This window comes from Meles meles, chromosome 5 (genome assembly GCF_922984935.1).
Source record: "Meles meles chromosome 5, mMelMel3.1 paternal haplotype, whole genome shotgun sequence".
Classification (NCBI taxonomy): Eukaryota; Metazoa; Chordata; class Mammalia; order Carnivora; family Mustelidae; genus Meles; species Meles meles.
In genome coordinates, this window is record NC_060070.1 from 55,286,598 (window position 1) to 55,302,276 (window position 15,679).

The 15,679-nt window shown below is 35.7% G+C and overlaps 1 protein-coding gene across 3 annotated transcripts in view; it reads right to left on the reverse strand.

The window, feature by feature from the left end:
* Positions 1–15,679, reverse strand: part of TAB2 (TGF-beta activated kinase 1 (MAP3K7) binding protein 2) — an 89,734-nt gene that overhangs the window by 59,867 nt on the left and 14,188 nt on the right. The window contains exon 2 of one of the 3 annotated variants that reach the window (XM_046005552.1): positions 5,145–5,293. The exons of the other annotated variants lie outside the window; for them this stretch is intronic. The gene's annotated coding sequence lies outside the window, so the exon portion shown is untranslated. The remainder of the gene's footprint in view (positions 1–5,144; positions 5,294–15,679) is intronic. 3 annotated transcript variants of the gene reach the window in all.

Genomic DNA, 15,679 nt, shown 5'->3' on the forward strand with positions numbered 1-15,679 from the left:
AATACAACACAATGTAATAATTTTGTTTAGTATGTGCCCATCTTTCAAATATTATAGTGTGAAACTGTTGTATATGGTTGGCTATTAGTCTTGTTATAGCTATGGTGAATAAATTTTTTAATTAGATGGTCAAGAATAATCTCGGGGTGCAGATGCCTAACCAACTCTTCAGTCGGTTAAGCATCTGCATTTGGCTCAGGTCATGGTCTCAGGGTCCTGGGATCAAGTCCTGCATTGGCTCCCTGCTCAGTGGGGAGTCTGCTTCCCCCTCTCCTCTTCCAGCTCCCTATGCCTCTCTCTCTCAAATAAATAAAATCTTCAAAAAAAAAAAAAAAAAAAAGAATAATCTCAGAACTGTATGGAAACTTTCATCAGTACATTTATTACATATAAATCTATTCCACAATTCTCCAATTTAAATACTCTTAGAGAATATTCAATATTTTTAACTGTATAATGTAATCAAATAAAGAACCAGAAATCTCATCCTACAAATACTTATTCATAAACCTATAGACTTTCCTAATAGGAAATCTGAACTGTAAAAATACATAGAAGTGACTATATCTACCTAACATTTTTATTTATGATAACCCATTTTCTAATTTATTTTTATATTTTTTCATATGTACTCTCTCTATATATTGCTTACTCAAAACTTTGTTGAGTGCCTGCCACTACTCTATACTATAGTAGGTGCCAAAAATATTAAAATTAATAAAAGCACATTTGCCTAGGTTCAAGAAATTCACATTTTAGTAGGGAAAGATAAACATTCAATAAATAAATGTAATAACTGAGTTGTTACAGATATAATGTGCAGTAAACAGGGGAGACAAAGGAGGGGCCAGTCAGTTTTGAAGGAATGGAAGGATTTAAGGAAAGGATTCATTAAACAAGGGGATACCTAAGCCGGGCCTTGGAAGATCAAATGTGTTCACCAGGTAGACAGGTGAGAGGGAAAGAGTATGTCAGACATAGGTAGTTGCCTAGGGAAAGATTTAAAGGAGTGAAACAGTGTGGCAAGTTCAGGAAGTCAGAGTCGCTGATTAACACTGAAGTGTAGGGAGAGAGACTCCCAGGGAGACCATGTGATGAAAGATGAGGCTGAAGCAGCAGGGCAAGGAGGGGCACACCACGCAAGATTTGAAGGGTCCTCCTCTGCATCATACGTGCTGCATCCCACAAGTCAGCAAAAAGAACAGGCCTCTCATTTTCTCAATACAGGGGATTTCTCTCTGAAGTTCAGACAGCAGCAAACACTGTGCCATTTACAGGTGTATAAGCTGTAGCAAAGGTTAAGAGGAAAAAGTACCTAAAATGTAGAAACTAAGGAAAAGGCAGGTGAAACATCACAAAGAATGCTGTGCTTCAGTTTAGTCATTAGGAATAATAAAGGTCTTACAGGATATCCCTGATAACTGTTTGTGTTGGGGGAAAGGCCATAAAGGAACATGATAAATTTGAAGAATTATGGCTGAGTGGGGCAGAGAAGTAAGATAAGGTTGAAAAGGTGGCAGTGAAAACTGTACAGATTCCTAATAATGTAGAAAATACATCTAAGAAAATTCTACAGGCCCGAACCACTTTCTGGTCACCTTCCTGTGTGGGACCCACTCTACAAATACTGCCCATCATATGCCAGGCAATGCACTCTAAATATTTAAAGGTGAATAAAATACAGCTCCCGCTTTTGCGAAGATTACAATCCAGTAGAATTCAGGTTTATACTGGACTTCTACAAGCACATATCCATGACCTCTCTTTATCCTCCCCGCTTGTGAAGCAGAGAGGACAACTGCTAATACCGCTCCTCTGAACAGAAGAGAATCATGGACAGACACACAGATCAGTGTTCTATGCCAGCGGTTCCCAATGGTGGTGTCGCCACCCAGCGCTACTGCAGTCAGCTGTGAGGTGGGCTGGATGCAATCTGTCACGAATAATAAAGCATGAGTGGTCTAGCTCTTTGTCTATATAAATTAAAGTGTCTAATCTAGAGAGAAACACAGGTATTTCAAGAGGAGCATACAGGCACCTTAGTGTGTACTACTAAAAACAACCTCTATCGAGGCATGAATAAGTACATTATTGTACAGTAACGTGAGGGAATACCCTGCAGCTGTTTGTTTTTTTTTTTTTTTAAGTGGAATAAGACATCCAAACAATTAAATGGAAAGACCTTTAAGACTTTAATAAATGAAAAAAGAAAGATGCAGAATCCATGTATAAAGATACACTTTGTTGTTAGAAAAAAGACATAAAAATAGATTTTAAAAAATTATGATATGAATGCATAGGAAAGGTTCTGAAAGAACACACACTAATTGGGGCGCCTGATGGCTCAGTTGGTTCAGCGTCTGCCTTCGGCTCAGGCCATGATGCCAGGATCCTGGGATTAAGTCCCAAGACCTCAGGCTCCCTGCTCATCAGGGAGTCTGCTTCTCCATCTCCCTCTGCCCCTTCCCCCAACTCATGCTCTCTCTCGCCTTCCCAAATAAATTGACTAATTAAAAAAGAAAAAGAACACATGCTAATTACTTTGGAGAGGGAGCTAGGTAAAGGGACACTTGGATGGAAGACGATCCATCAGAATACATTCTGATGCATGGATGGGAGAGTAAGAGTAGAATAATTTTAAAGTACCTGTATTTAGCCAACAATATATACTTCCAAATAACTTAAAGCTAACTTATCTATACTAAAACTGTTACTGTTATAGTTAAGCTGCAACAATTACCACTTTTCCAGATGCTTGACCGTGGAGATCTACAGTCACATTTTGATTTAAATCTTATGTATGGGCTTTATGTTTAGGTGCATGACGATCTCTATGCTCAGTCCTGTTAAAACAAAAAAGCCAGGTCCCCCCTTGCCTTTTTTTTCCAATGGAAGGCTAACTCAGTGTGAACTAATGTGCAGCTGTCCAACTGAAGTATTCATTCACTAATGGGATAGTTTAACTTAAAAGAAAGAGGCAGGGGGTATTAGAAAAAGAGGTTTATGTTACTTCTTCAATAAACGCAATATTCTTATAGAAAGTTATCACACATAAAGATGGACAAGAACACTTTTTTCTGAGTTTATAGTATAATCGCCATGATTCAGCATTACTGATGGATCATTACTTTGGGCCAGGTCCTGTGCTAAATGCCTAGTATGTATTATTTCAGTTACTTCTCACATTCCCATAATGAGGATTAAATGAGAAATTTCAGGTAAAACTCTTCACACATAGCGTCTGGTACATACAACAATAAATGTTGTCCTTAATTAGGTATTACTACCGCCTAATCTGACTTCATCAAGTCAACCCTTACTCTACCTCAGTCAGCTTTTCAAAAGACTCACCTACTTAAGTACGCCAATGCTAAGATATCTCCAATAATTCCCATTACCTACTACTGAAGTCCCAACTCTTTCACATGACATTTGAAAGCACGTATGATACAGATCCATCTTCTATCATATCCCATACACTGTTGTCTAGGTACACTGGAATGCTCACAATTTCTAGGACATGTTATATTTCATTTCCATAACTTAGAAATATTCTTGCGATTCTCTCAAAAGAATTTTATCTGTTCTTCAAGGCGCAATAGAAATGTTACCTTCCCCACAAAGCTGATTCTTTCTGGTACTCTCCAGCACACAATTCACACCCCTATTACAGTACTTTTTTGGTATTACTTGTCTGTAAGATCACAGAAAGCAAGGTTTATTCATTTCCACATACCTACTGTGCCTACTACAGTCTTTTATACAAAAATTGCATTAGGTAATGTAGAAAAATCTCCATCCTTACCAATAGCCCCAGTGATAATAAGAGTTGAAATTCAAATGCACTTTCTTCCCTCCAATTCCCGTGACAGCAGTAATGATCCTACAGCAGCAGGATCTCTTTCCAGTCCTAATTCAACACTCCACGAGATACAATCTTTTCAATACCAAACAAATCATGTGGGACATAATCAGTGACCCCATGCTGAATACACTGGTTGACATTAAATTCATTATACATTAACAATGGAAGAGAAAATTTTTAAAGCACAAGTTAAGGATATTAGAATCATCTTTCAAAATCACAGTTGGGATATAAAATTCCTCTGTTCAATTCCTCTGACTTGAACTTTAAAAACAAAAGATATGGAGGGTCGCCTGTGTGGCTCAGTTGGTTAAGTGTCCAACTCTTGGTTTCGGCTAGGTAATGATCTCAAATGTAATAGGACTGAGTCCCTGTTGGGGTCCACGCGTGATGGGGAGTCTGCTTGGAGATTCTCTCCTTCGGCTCCCTATCTCAAATAAATCTTTAGAAAAAAATAAATAAAAACAAAAGATATGTATGGCTATCTTCCCATTTAGTAAATAAAGTTACCTTTATGAATTAATCCTGTTTCTAAATCTATACAAATGGGTAATAGTAATAAAAGTTCTTAAAAGCTAATTGCCCTTTGCCCTCTAACCATCCATAAATAGTTTTTACTCCATTAATATCTAAGGTAACAAGAAACCTCAGTTTTTGTTTGTGCTGTTATATTCCAGGACAATTCCAACTACTATGACTTTCTTATCTGATTTATTTTGAACAATTAAGTAAAAATATAGCAATATTATATACATTTAAAATTCTTCAGGTAAAAAGTACTATATAATACATTATCTGGTTCTATTCAGAAATCCTATGATTTCCAATTACTGAAGAATATATTAATTCTATGTGAAGGCATTTGTAGTATAGAATAGTTGCGAGAACTAGGATCACTTATTTAATTCCCTGTGCTACTTATACTATATGTGAACCTCTTAAAGGAAGACAGTTTTGTTGTCATTAGTGTTTACTTCTCAAGGAAGACCAGAGTATCTTTTGTACATGTACAGGGCCTAACTCAACAGCATTTCTAATTTATTTTTAACTGTTTTTGCATTAGTTTGCTACTATTAGCAAACAAGTTAAATTAGAAATATTCAGGCAAAGGGTATGTTAAAGTCAAGAGTAGCTGCATGTTACCTAGATGTTAGGAATGTTACTAAACTTGAAAGCAAGAGGACCACAGATGTTGAAAGTAAAGTTTTGGTTATTATAGATGTCATAGTAAGGCAGTTACGCAGGCTAAGCTTAACTGGTGCCATGGACTTTAGCATACCTGGAAATAGAAAAATTCAAATTGTAGCTGTTCTTGATTGGCCCATTGCCATTTTTGTAGCTTACAAATTTCTAATTAAGTAACTGCAGTGAGCTCATCTCTACTGGATACTTCTTTTCCAGGGCAGGTCCAGGAACTGGGTCTGGAGCCTTGAAAGCAGAAGAGAAACTAGAGTAAACTAGAGGTAGGCAGAATAAGAAATGTGACCAGATAACATTATGAGATCTAAAAGCAGTGAGTTAGTCCCCAGTGTGTCTCACATAAAATACTGAGATGGAAAAAGGATCTCTTAAGTTCCAAGTTACCAAAAGATGCTATTTACATTAGTTAAGTCATTGTCTTACTTTACCCAATTCTACTCTACAGACTCCCAGTTCCAGATACTCAAACAGTGGCCTACATGAAATCTATAATGGCTTTATGCAACGGATTGTCCAATATGGGACCACAGAGTATAGCAGAAAGAGAAAAACAACAAATCTACTTTCACCAGTAAAATTAAAACTGTAAAGTCCTCATCTTCCAGTCATTTTTGCTCTTCTCTCACTATCTCATTTCCAGTCATCTTCTAACTTCTCCTCTAATTTCCTACAATCAATTCTGAGGTTTCTTAAGAAATGCATCCAAGCAATGAACCGAATTTCAGGTTCCAATTTTTTAAAAATACTTGGTAATCCTTAAAGTAGGAGGCAAAGAACAGCTCATAAGATGTGGTTCATAACCACACTGGAAATTCTTTTTTCCATTACCAAAATAGACTAAAAAAAAAAATTTTTTTTTTTTGGTATAAATTTGTTAGGTCCATAGGGGGAAAAAAAACCCCTGTACCTACAAAGGTTACAGAAATGTAGGATATTAAAAATGGTAGACTGTTGTACAAGGGCCTGGAAACGATGTCCTTATGCTTGATGAATTGGCACCTGCAGGAGTTTCTCTAAGAAACAAATGTCATAGCAGTCAAAATAAACTGAATGCTCTGCAACTGTCAAATGATGGCAGACTGTGAGAACTATAATAGGAAAAAACAACAACAACACACACACACACACATACACACACACAAACAGTGAAGAGTTAGATTCAAAGAACTCCTTGCATTTCTTGTGACCAGCAACACAGCAAAGCGAAATAGAATCAAAGCAGTCTTTAAGAAAATATAAATTTCCCATCTTTTGTGATGGTATGTTGTTGGTGAAAAAATTCTGTAGAGATAGATCCAGGTTCAAATCTGGTTTCAGGATGGCCTCACACTCAAACTCTGAACAAGTTTCTTTTCTATTAAGTGGGATACCACACCCTACCTTACTGGACTGTCAGGATTAGCTGAGGTGTAGAAGAACCTGGCATACAGTGGGTATTCAATATATTTTTCTGTATTACTACAGAATGAAACAACATTTTTTTATTCTAAACATATGGGTATACTTAAGTTTTTATTTTTATATATGCTAAAGCAACAGCTATACGATAAGCTATAGGTTTAAATAACTCAACCACATCACATCAAAAGAGATATAACTGATTTATCAAACTGATTTCAGAACAGCTAGCTATAAAGGGAATGTGTGAGAGCTCAAGTCAGGAGCTAATGATGAATAAAAATAAAACAATTTACTTTTAGGCTATCAACAGAATCAGTGGTAAAGAAGGAGACATGAATTCTTTTCCCTACAAATAAAGGAGAAAATACCTTTGTCCACACACTTTTGTTAAAAAGTTATAGATCTGGAAGATAATATACTTCAAAAAACAAAACTATTTCCATGCATGATATAACTTGGTCTTTGAGTCAGGAAATGCTTTAAGGGCAAAGAAAAGCCTTACATTTGGGCAATAATTTTCCTCTCACTGATAGAACTGTGGGTTCCATACAAAATTATTATTTACCAAATATGGCTCAATGATCAGATTACACCTTCCCTAGCATTACTAAGTAACACAGCAAGTATCAAAAGTAACAAGAATTTTTAAAAAAGATTTTAAAAATAACTCTATTCACTGCTACAAATTTATTTCAATACAGTGTTTAAAAGTTAACACAGAGGGGCACCTGAGTGGCCCAGGCAGTTAAGCATCTGCCTTCAGCTCAGGTCATAATCTCTGGGTCCTGGAATTGAGCCCCACATTGGGCTCCCTGCTCAGTGGGGGGGCAGTTTGCCTCTCTCTCTCTCTCCCTCTGTCCCTCCTCCCTGCTTGTTCTCTCTTTCAAATAAATAAAATCTTAAAAAAAAAAAGTTAACATGGAAAGTGTCTCATTCAAAACGCACTGCAATTTACTTAGAGATGATAAGATTAAATTCAGTCTGTGTATTCCCTAGAAGGCAAAAAAAAAAAAAAAAAAAGTATTTAAGAATGAGGATTCCCATTTATTAATCCATATAGATGGACTTTCAAAGATCAAGGAAAATAAGTGATTTTTAAAATTTTATAACTAGCCATCATAATGAAATCTCATTACTCACAGTAGTGTAAGTAGATTCTTTTCGTCTTTTCCAGACATACAATGTCATCTATAGATAAATTTGCCTCCTCCCTTTCAAAATAATTATTTTGTTTTTTAGTCTGATTACACTGGGCAGTATTCCAAAGACAATATTATAGAACAGTTAATGCTGGCCAGACTTTTCTTGATTCATGACTTTTAAAAAGGAATTTAGTATTTATTATTATTTATTAGCATTTATTTCTAATAATAAACAAAATGCAGACTTCTGGTCTGAGATATGTCAAATCTTAGGTCTATTCATTTATTCCTGTTTCACAAAGGAATATTAGAAATAAATGTTGATCTCCCTCTTTTTTTTACCCTTCAAGATATTCATAACCCTCTCTCACCTACTAACATATGAATGAATTTATCATTTCTACATTCTACATTTCTACATTGCATTCTACTTCATTATAGTATTATTCTGTTAACGTAATGGTAGTTTCCATTTGATAGTTCTATTAAGCATTTTTTGCACCAACTTTTGTGAGACTGGTGTGTAATCTTTTACGCTCATATTTTATTATCATGTTACACTGGCTTTGTAAAAAGAACTGGGGAGTTTACCTTTTTTCCCTCTATGCTCTGAAATCGTTATCAAGGGCTTGAAGTTTTAAGAATTCGATAGTAAAACCTCCTGGGTCTGGTGCATTTTGCAGCAAATAGTCTCTTACTAGTAAGACCAGCATTTTCACCCATGGTTCCAGATGCTATCCCCCCCCCCCCATCTTGAGCCACCTACCTTTCTTCTCAATCTCTCCCTTCAACCTGTGAATATGTTTAAGTCTTAATCATCTTAAACATAATCCATGTATATACTCATACCACAAAGTATTTCCTTATCAGTTAAGTCTTGTCCAGCAAGTATTTATTCACAAAACTATTTATGAAAATAGCTACTTTATTCAAGGCACTGAGCAAAGAGAATGAGCTGTAGTTCCTGCCCTCTGCCTCCTCTTTATCAAGTGAGAAACACAAACATTAAAAAAAACCTGCCATAGCAATGTAAGGAATGGATATGCTATGCTAGGCCATCTGTCTCTTACCATTCATGCCGTGCCAAACTTCTCTATTGAGTAGTTATACTGTGGCTTCGATTTGTTTTAACCAGCCTCCAAATTTCCCCCCTTGTAAAAAGTTTTATTCAGATCAAATACAATAACCTTTTCAGGATCCTCATCCACCATATTGCAATAACTAAACTTCTTAGAATATTTTGAGTTTTACTGGCTACTTTCTAATTCATCATATCATTTGATCTTCATGAAAAACCACTGAGAAGGCTTGGTAGTCATTACTCTCATTTTGCAAGGTTCAGAAAATTAAGTAATATATTAATTATCAAAACTTCAATCCATGGTAGATTGAGGGCCAGAAATGTATTTGTGGCTTTCTAACTCCTGGTTCAGAGTTCCCTCTGGGCGATGCCTCAGACCTTACTGGGGGTGTTACATAGTATACAATAAAAATACCATGTTTCCTTTCTAAAATTCAAAAAAATTTGAATTCCAAAACAGTTGGTCTTGGGTTACAGATAAAGTACTGTGAACCTGTACAGTATTATTCCAGGAATCCTAATTTAGGTACTCTATTCTTTTCCCTTACTTTCCTTTATGCCACTCCATGCATTTCAGCTCCCGTGTTTACCACCAAGCCCTTTAAGTTCTTAACAGCTCTTAGAATCGCCAATTCTACTCCATCCCACCGCTACCATACTACCCCAGTCATCCCACATCTCAGTGACCAGACCCATAGCTTAACTTACCTCCCTGCCACCAAAGTTTTCCTACTTGACCTATGAAGTACAGTACAGCAGATTAAAAATGCTCCTATATAACCACTTTAATAAATATTTCACTCCCTTGCAGAAGAACTTAATAAACTGGAACAGATACATGAAGAGTATAAGGATAATGAATGTGGATGATAGACAAGTTTTTGTTACGCTGTAAACTTTATAGCTGTGAAATAAAGAACTCCCTCTTTTTTAAACTTAATGAAATTAAAAATGTTTTCTAAGTTAACTTGCATTTATTCTGTAATTAAAGCAAAAAAATTTATTAGACTCCTCCTCTACTTATCATTTCAACTAAAACTCTTTGGTATGGCTTTCAAGGCCTTTTCCCATTTGGTTTCACTAGATCTGGTGTCACTGACCCCTTCGGCAGTCTGAAGGCTATAGATATCCTCTCATAATATTTTTAAATGCATTAAATACAGTATGTAGGATTACAAAGAGAGTTAATTTTACTAAAAATATAATTATTTTTTTAAAAAATGAATGGTTTTAAATGCATAAATGATTACAAAGAATGCATAACGATTATAAAGAAAACAAAAAAAATACTTAAAGTTACCAAGTTTCTTTTAAACCTGTATTTGTGATATGTTAATATATATGCTTCTTTACTAATACTCAACAAAATAAAATCTAGCAGAAGTCTAATAACCATAACTTGAAGTAGTAATCTGCATAAATTATATTCAGAAATATCAATAACTATAAAGTAATATGAAAATATCTGTGCTTTACCATTAGTAATAAAGACACAGCCACTGCTAATACTACTGTGCTTTACTGTTTAAAATCCTAATATAGATCTTTCTTGAGTTATGATGGGGTTTCACCCCAAACCATTGTAACCTGAAAACACTGTAAGTCGAAAATGCATTGGATACACCTAACCTACAGAACATCACAGGTTAGCTTAGCCTACCTTGAGTGTGCTCAGAACACTTACATAAGGGCAAAATCATCTAACACAAAGCCTATTTTATAATAAAGTGTTAACTATCTCATGTAATTTATTGAACAGTGTACTGAATGTAAAAAACATAATGGCGGTTTGGGAGCAGAATGGTTCTGTAAGCTCACATTGGTTGTTCACCCTCACAGTTTCATGGCTGACCGGAGGCTGTGGGTTGCTGCTGCTGCCCAGCACACAGAAGAATCCGGCAGCGCATACTGCTAGCCAAGGAAAAGATTGAAATTCAAAATCTGAAGTATCATTTCTGCTGAACACATACCTCGTTTGCACCATCAGAAAGTTGAAAAATTGTAAGTTAAACCACTGTAAATAGGGACTGTCCATAGAAGGAAATACTGAATTTCATTTACTGGTTCCCGTTAGTGAAAACATAAAGATGTAGGGTTTTTTTCTCATCTAAACACAGCGATTCCTCTAAAGTCTAATCTCAGACCCCTTCAGGTTCATGGAGCTAGAGTAAAACTCACACAAAGTCCACCTACTTTCATTTCGCACTAGTCCTTTTACCCATAGGAATCCAGTCAGGCTTGTCTGAACATGTTTAACCCAGCTTTCTTTCCTGATTACACTACTGCCCGGACTTAAAATGTCATTTCTCCATCTTGATGCTTATCAAAATCTTAACTACTCCTCAAAACCAATTCAAATTTCATCTCCTTCTTGAATTCTTTTGTTACTGCTTCAGTCCACATGGATCTATTCCTGGAACTCCCACTGTACCTGTGGGTCAATGCTTCAAGATCCAACATTTAATTTTTTTCTTCTAGTTCCACTTCTGTGTCTCTTCATCTAGGTTGTAAAATCTAGGACATGGGCTGCATCCTTGTAAATAAGACACTGCTTACATATAATAAAGGCATACAGAATGCACTCACAGTAAGCAAACTACCCTCAATAAACTGGAAGATCATTTTTTTGACCATGACAAAACATCAGGAAGGCCAAAAATTCCACTAAGCACCTAAAAGACAGCATAAATTAAGTTTAACAGTTCACTTCAATCAAAACCTAGATATTCCTATTATATTAAAAATTCAGAAGCTTATTTACTAGGTAGTAATGAAGTCCAAGTAATAAATCAGGAAAGGAATGGTAAAATAGGCATAAACAAAGATTTGTTTCAAAAAATATTTGCTAAGCACCTACTAAATGCCAGGCACTATACTAGATTCCACAGATTCAATGATAAAAAAACAAAATATCTCACATAGGAATTTACTGTTAGACCTTGGACTAGAACCTAGGGCTCCTGACGCTCATTATGAAGCTCTGAAACAAAAAGTTATTTCTATCTTTCAGGACAGGTTAAGTGTGGAGAGAGGGGAATGTTCCCTACTTCAGAAGGTAGTAAATCACATAAAACATTATAAAGGAACATATTTGGAGCTATTAAATGTATATATACACATATATAAAGATTGATGTTTTAATCACAAACACTTGATAAAGTTTTTTCTTCAAAGATCTCTACCCAGTTGACTCACTTATTTCAAAAAATATAAAAAACATACGTACCGTATCTCAGAGGTTGGGTGGGTGTGGGGTGAGGTGTTAAGAGTGATGGTGGTAAATACCATTCTAAGTAATCTTTCTTGTTGGAGGGAAGGGTCAAAAGATGAGGATAATGGGAATGTGGGTAGCAAACAAGAATTGCTTTCCACACATTACAATTTCTACTGTTGATTATAACCAAAAAGAAATTACTTTTCCTAAAGGGAAGTTCTTAGACCAATAGTAATGGAATACAGTGAGTAAGGGAGGAGGCTAGCAAGGGCCGGGTGTGGAGGGACGAGTAAAACTAATAGCCTGACAATGCTATGCTAGGGACCCAAAGTTACCCTGTCCAAAACTTATCTTACTACCTCCCACCCAGTAATGTACCTCTATGTCAATTATTAATAACAGCATGATTCTGAAGCTGGCAATTTCAGGGTATTCAATTGTTTTCCTTGCTATACACAATCAACAGCAAAGTTCCAGTGATCACTCCCCACAAATATTTCTTGCATTCAGTCCCCTCTCTATAACCACAATGTCCTTGTTCAGGTATGTGATACCTGGACAAACACAGTAACACAAGTCTCTTATCTGATGGTTTATTCTAATCTTAGATCTTGCTAAGCTGTATTTCGGAGTGGTAACAAACCTCTTAGCTCTTTTTTTTTTTTTTTAAGATTTTATTTATTTATTTGACAGACAGAGATCACATGTAGACAGAGAGGCAGGCAGAGAGGAGGAAGCAGGCTCCCTGCTGAGCAGAGAGCCCGATGTGGGGCTCGATCCCAGGACTCTGGGATCATGACCTGAGCTGAAGGCAGAGGCTTTAACCCACTGAACGACCCAGGCGCCCCGAACCTCCTAGCTCTTAAAACATAACTGGATCACTCACATTCCTCCCCAACAGAGGTTAACAGGTTTGTAGAATTATACAGTACTGAATATCAGTAGAAGGTGGTAACACTCACCTAGGGAATTATGGAAAAGGTGCCAAGCAGGAAGAGACTTGAAGACCAAGAACTTACAGCAAAAGAGTCAGAACAGTTAGATAAAATTCAGGAAGGAATGGGGTCAAGAAAACCAAATGAAAATAAGCATAACAATAATGATTATAGAGTTTTAAGTTTATTATTTTGGTAATAATTTTATAGCTAATTTAGAATATAAAAATTTTCGATAAACAACTAACATTTTTAAGCATTTATTACTGTATCAACAATATCAGAGAAAGCTTCTTCCAAAAAACTTTATTAATTTGTTATAGACTCACGGACATATATATGTGTATACAGATATATACATACACACACATATACACATACGTGTACAAACACATTATATGGATCTGGAAATAAAATACATGGCTGCAAAAATAAATGTTCTCAGGTACTTAAATATGCACTGGAACAATAAAAGGCTCAGGGTATTTTTGTCTTGTAAAGCTCAAAGGAATAAAGGTTTATGAAAATGCTTTTGAAAGTATAATTATTACAAAAGAAAAAGTTGGCCTATAACTCTACCATCTATCTGGATATGGGGAGAAGGACGAGTAAAAGATTTTTAAAATGTGCGCAGGGAATTTCCTATGAGACATGCTACTACGGGTTAAATTCTAAGCTCAGCCTACTATTTGTGATATGTGCCCCTTTCACTACAAGAAGTCTGGGCCAAAGTTGAGAAGATTTTGCACAAATCCATTACCACGAGGAAAAAAAGAACAGATAACAATAGGCAAAAGGTGTGCCTCACTAACTTTGGTTAGTATTGTTGCTATGTGCATTCTATAGGAGTATAATGTTTGTCTCAAAGCATCAATTCAAAATGTGGTATCAGAAGAGACATATGGCCATAACCCATACTTTGGAATCTCAAAAACTCATTTACTTTCAAAAGCAAGCAAGCAAGGTTACTAGCTTTAAACTTTAGCAATGTCTATATGTGTGTTCACTCATTCATTCACAAATACTTACAGAGAACTTATGCTGTGAAAACTTACATTTAGTGGGAGAAACTGCAAAGTAAACAGACTATTATAACACAATATAGTAAATCCTACAACAGAAGAACTAAAAGTGCTAGAAATACAGAAATTATCAATCAGAAAATATTACTGAGTTAATTAGTTATAACAGAAAAGACTGTGGTATTTAAAAAGTATTTTCTGAAATACCTTTATAAGAAGTAAATATATCTCAATGGAACTCAGAAGATCTGTCTTTTTACCAGTTCTGTAAATTGAGGCTCACCCTCTCCCTTTACCAATTTATTTTGGGGTCTAAGTCAGAAATTGAGGTCTCTTCCTTGCTAGATATTTTGCATAACTATTTTCAATTTTTGTTTTTGATCTGTCTCTCTGGCTGTTCTGTTTTTTTCCTACAAGAGAAATATGGCCACAGAAAGCCTATAAGGCATTTAAATAATAGTGCCAAACCTTTTCACAATACACATAGAAGTACTTCCTTTTAATAAAGGTTCAGGACAAACCTCTGAAAATAAGTAAGACATATGTGTCTATACTACTATTACAGTCATCTTCCTGTCAAATAAATAAGCATGGTTAAATACATTACTACAGGAAATACATATCCCCCAATCACATAATTTCTGGTGCACTTAACATCAGATACTCAACAGTAGGCTGATAAATAGAACCAATCCAAACTGGAACTTGGTAAAGCTCTTTACGTGGTAGGAAAATACAGCATTTTGCTAATAAACCTCAGATAAGATACAGTAAAAAGAAAAAGGTTACAGGGTATAGTTTTTAATAAATATTGCTATACTACAAATTTCTCATATATCAACTCAATTGTTAACTCTCAAATTTCCATTTCTAGCCTGGATCTCTTGCTGGAATTCTATTTTGTAAACCAAATCACCTACTTGATATTTACAAGTCTAATAGGCCTTTCAAAGTTAACATGTCCAAAGCCAAATCTTGACTGCCCAGCTGAAGCCTACTACTTCACTGTCTCCTCCAATTCAGTAAACAGAGACTCCACAGTTCCAATTGCTTGCGCCAAAAATCTTAGGAGTCATCCATGACTTCTCTTTTATGCCTCAGATCCAATTCATCAGCAATTCCTGCCCACACAAGGTTTGACACATATCCAAAATCTGACCTCTTCTCACCCTTTCCTGTTACTACCCTGGTCCAAGCCACTATCATCTTTCATTTGGACTACTGTAATAATTTCCAATATGATTTCCCTGCTTATAACTTTGCCCCACTCCCACAGTTTATTCCACATAGCAGCCTCAGTGAATCTTAGAAAGAAAAGTTACCATCAGCTTAACAGTTTAATGAAGAAAAATATGATCCTATTAATTGATGTAGAAAGAGCACTTTATAAAATTCAACACCCAATCATGATAAAAATTTTTGAAATTGAAAGAGAACTTTCTTAATCTGACGAACAGCATCTACAAAAACCCTACAGCTAACATATACTTAATGGTGAAAGACTGAATGCTTATTCCTAAGATCAGGCACAAGACAAGCTTGTTTGATTGCACCACTCCTATTAAACATAGTACTGGAAGTACTAGCCAGTGCAGTAAGACAAGAAAAACAAATAAAAGGCACACAGATTTGAAAGAAGAAACAAAACTATCTCTATTCACAGACATATTAGAAAACTCATGGGATTTACAAAAAACTCCTAAAAATTGTTTAGCTTACCAAGGTCTAAGGAAAGAAGGTGAGTTAACAGAAATCAATCCTAACTGACAATGAACAACTAGAAACCAAAATTTAAAACACAGTATCATTTACAAGTGTT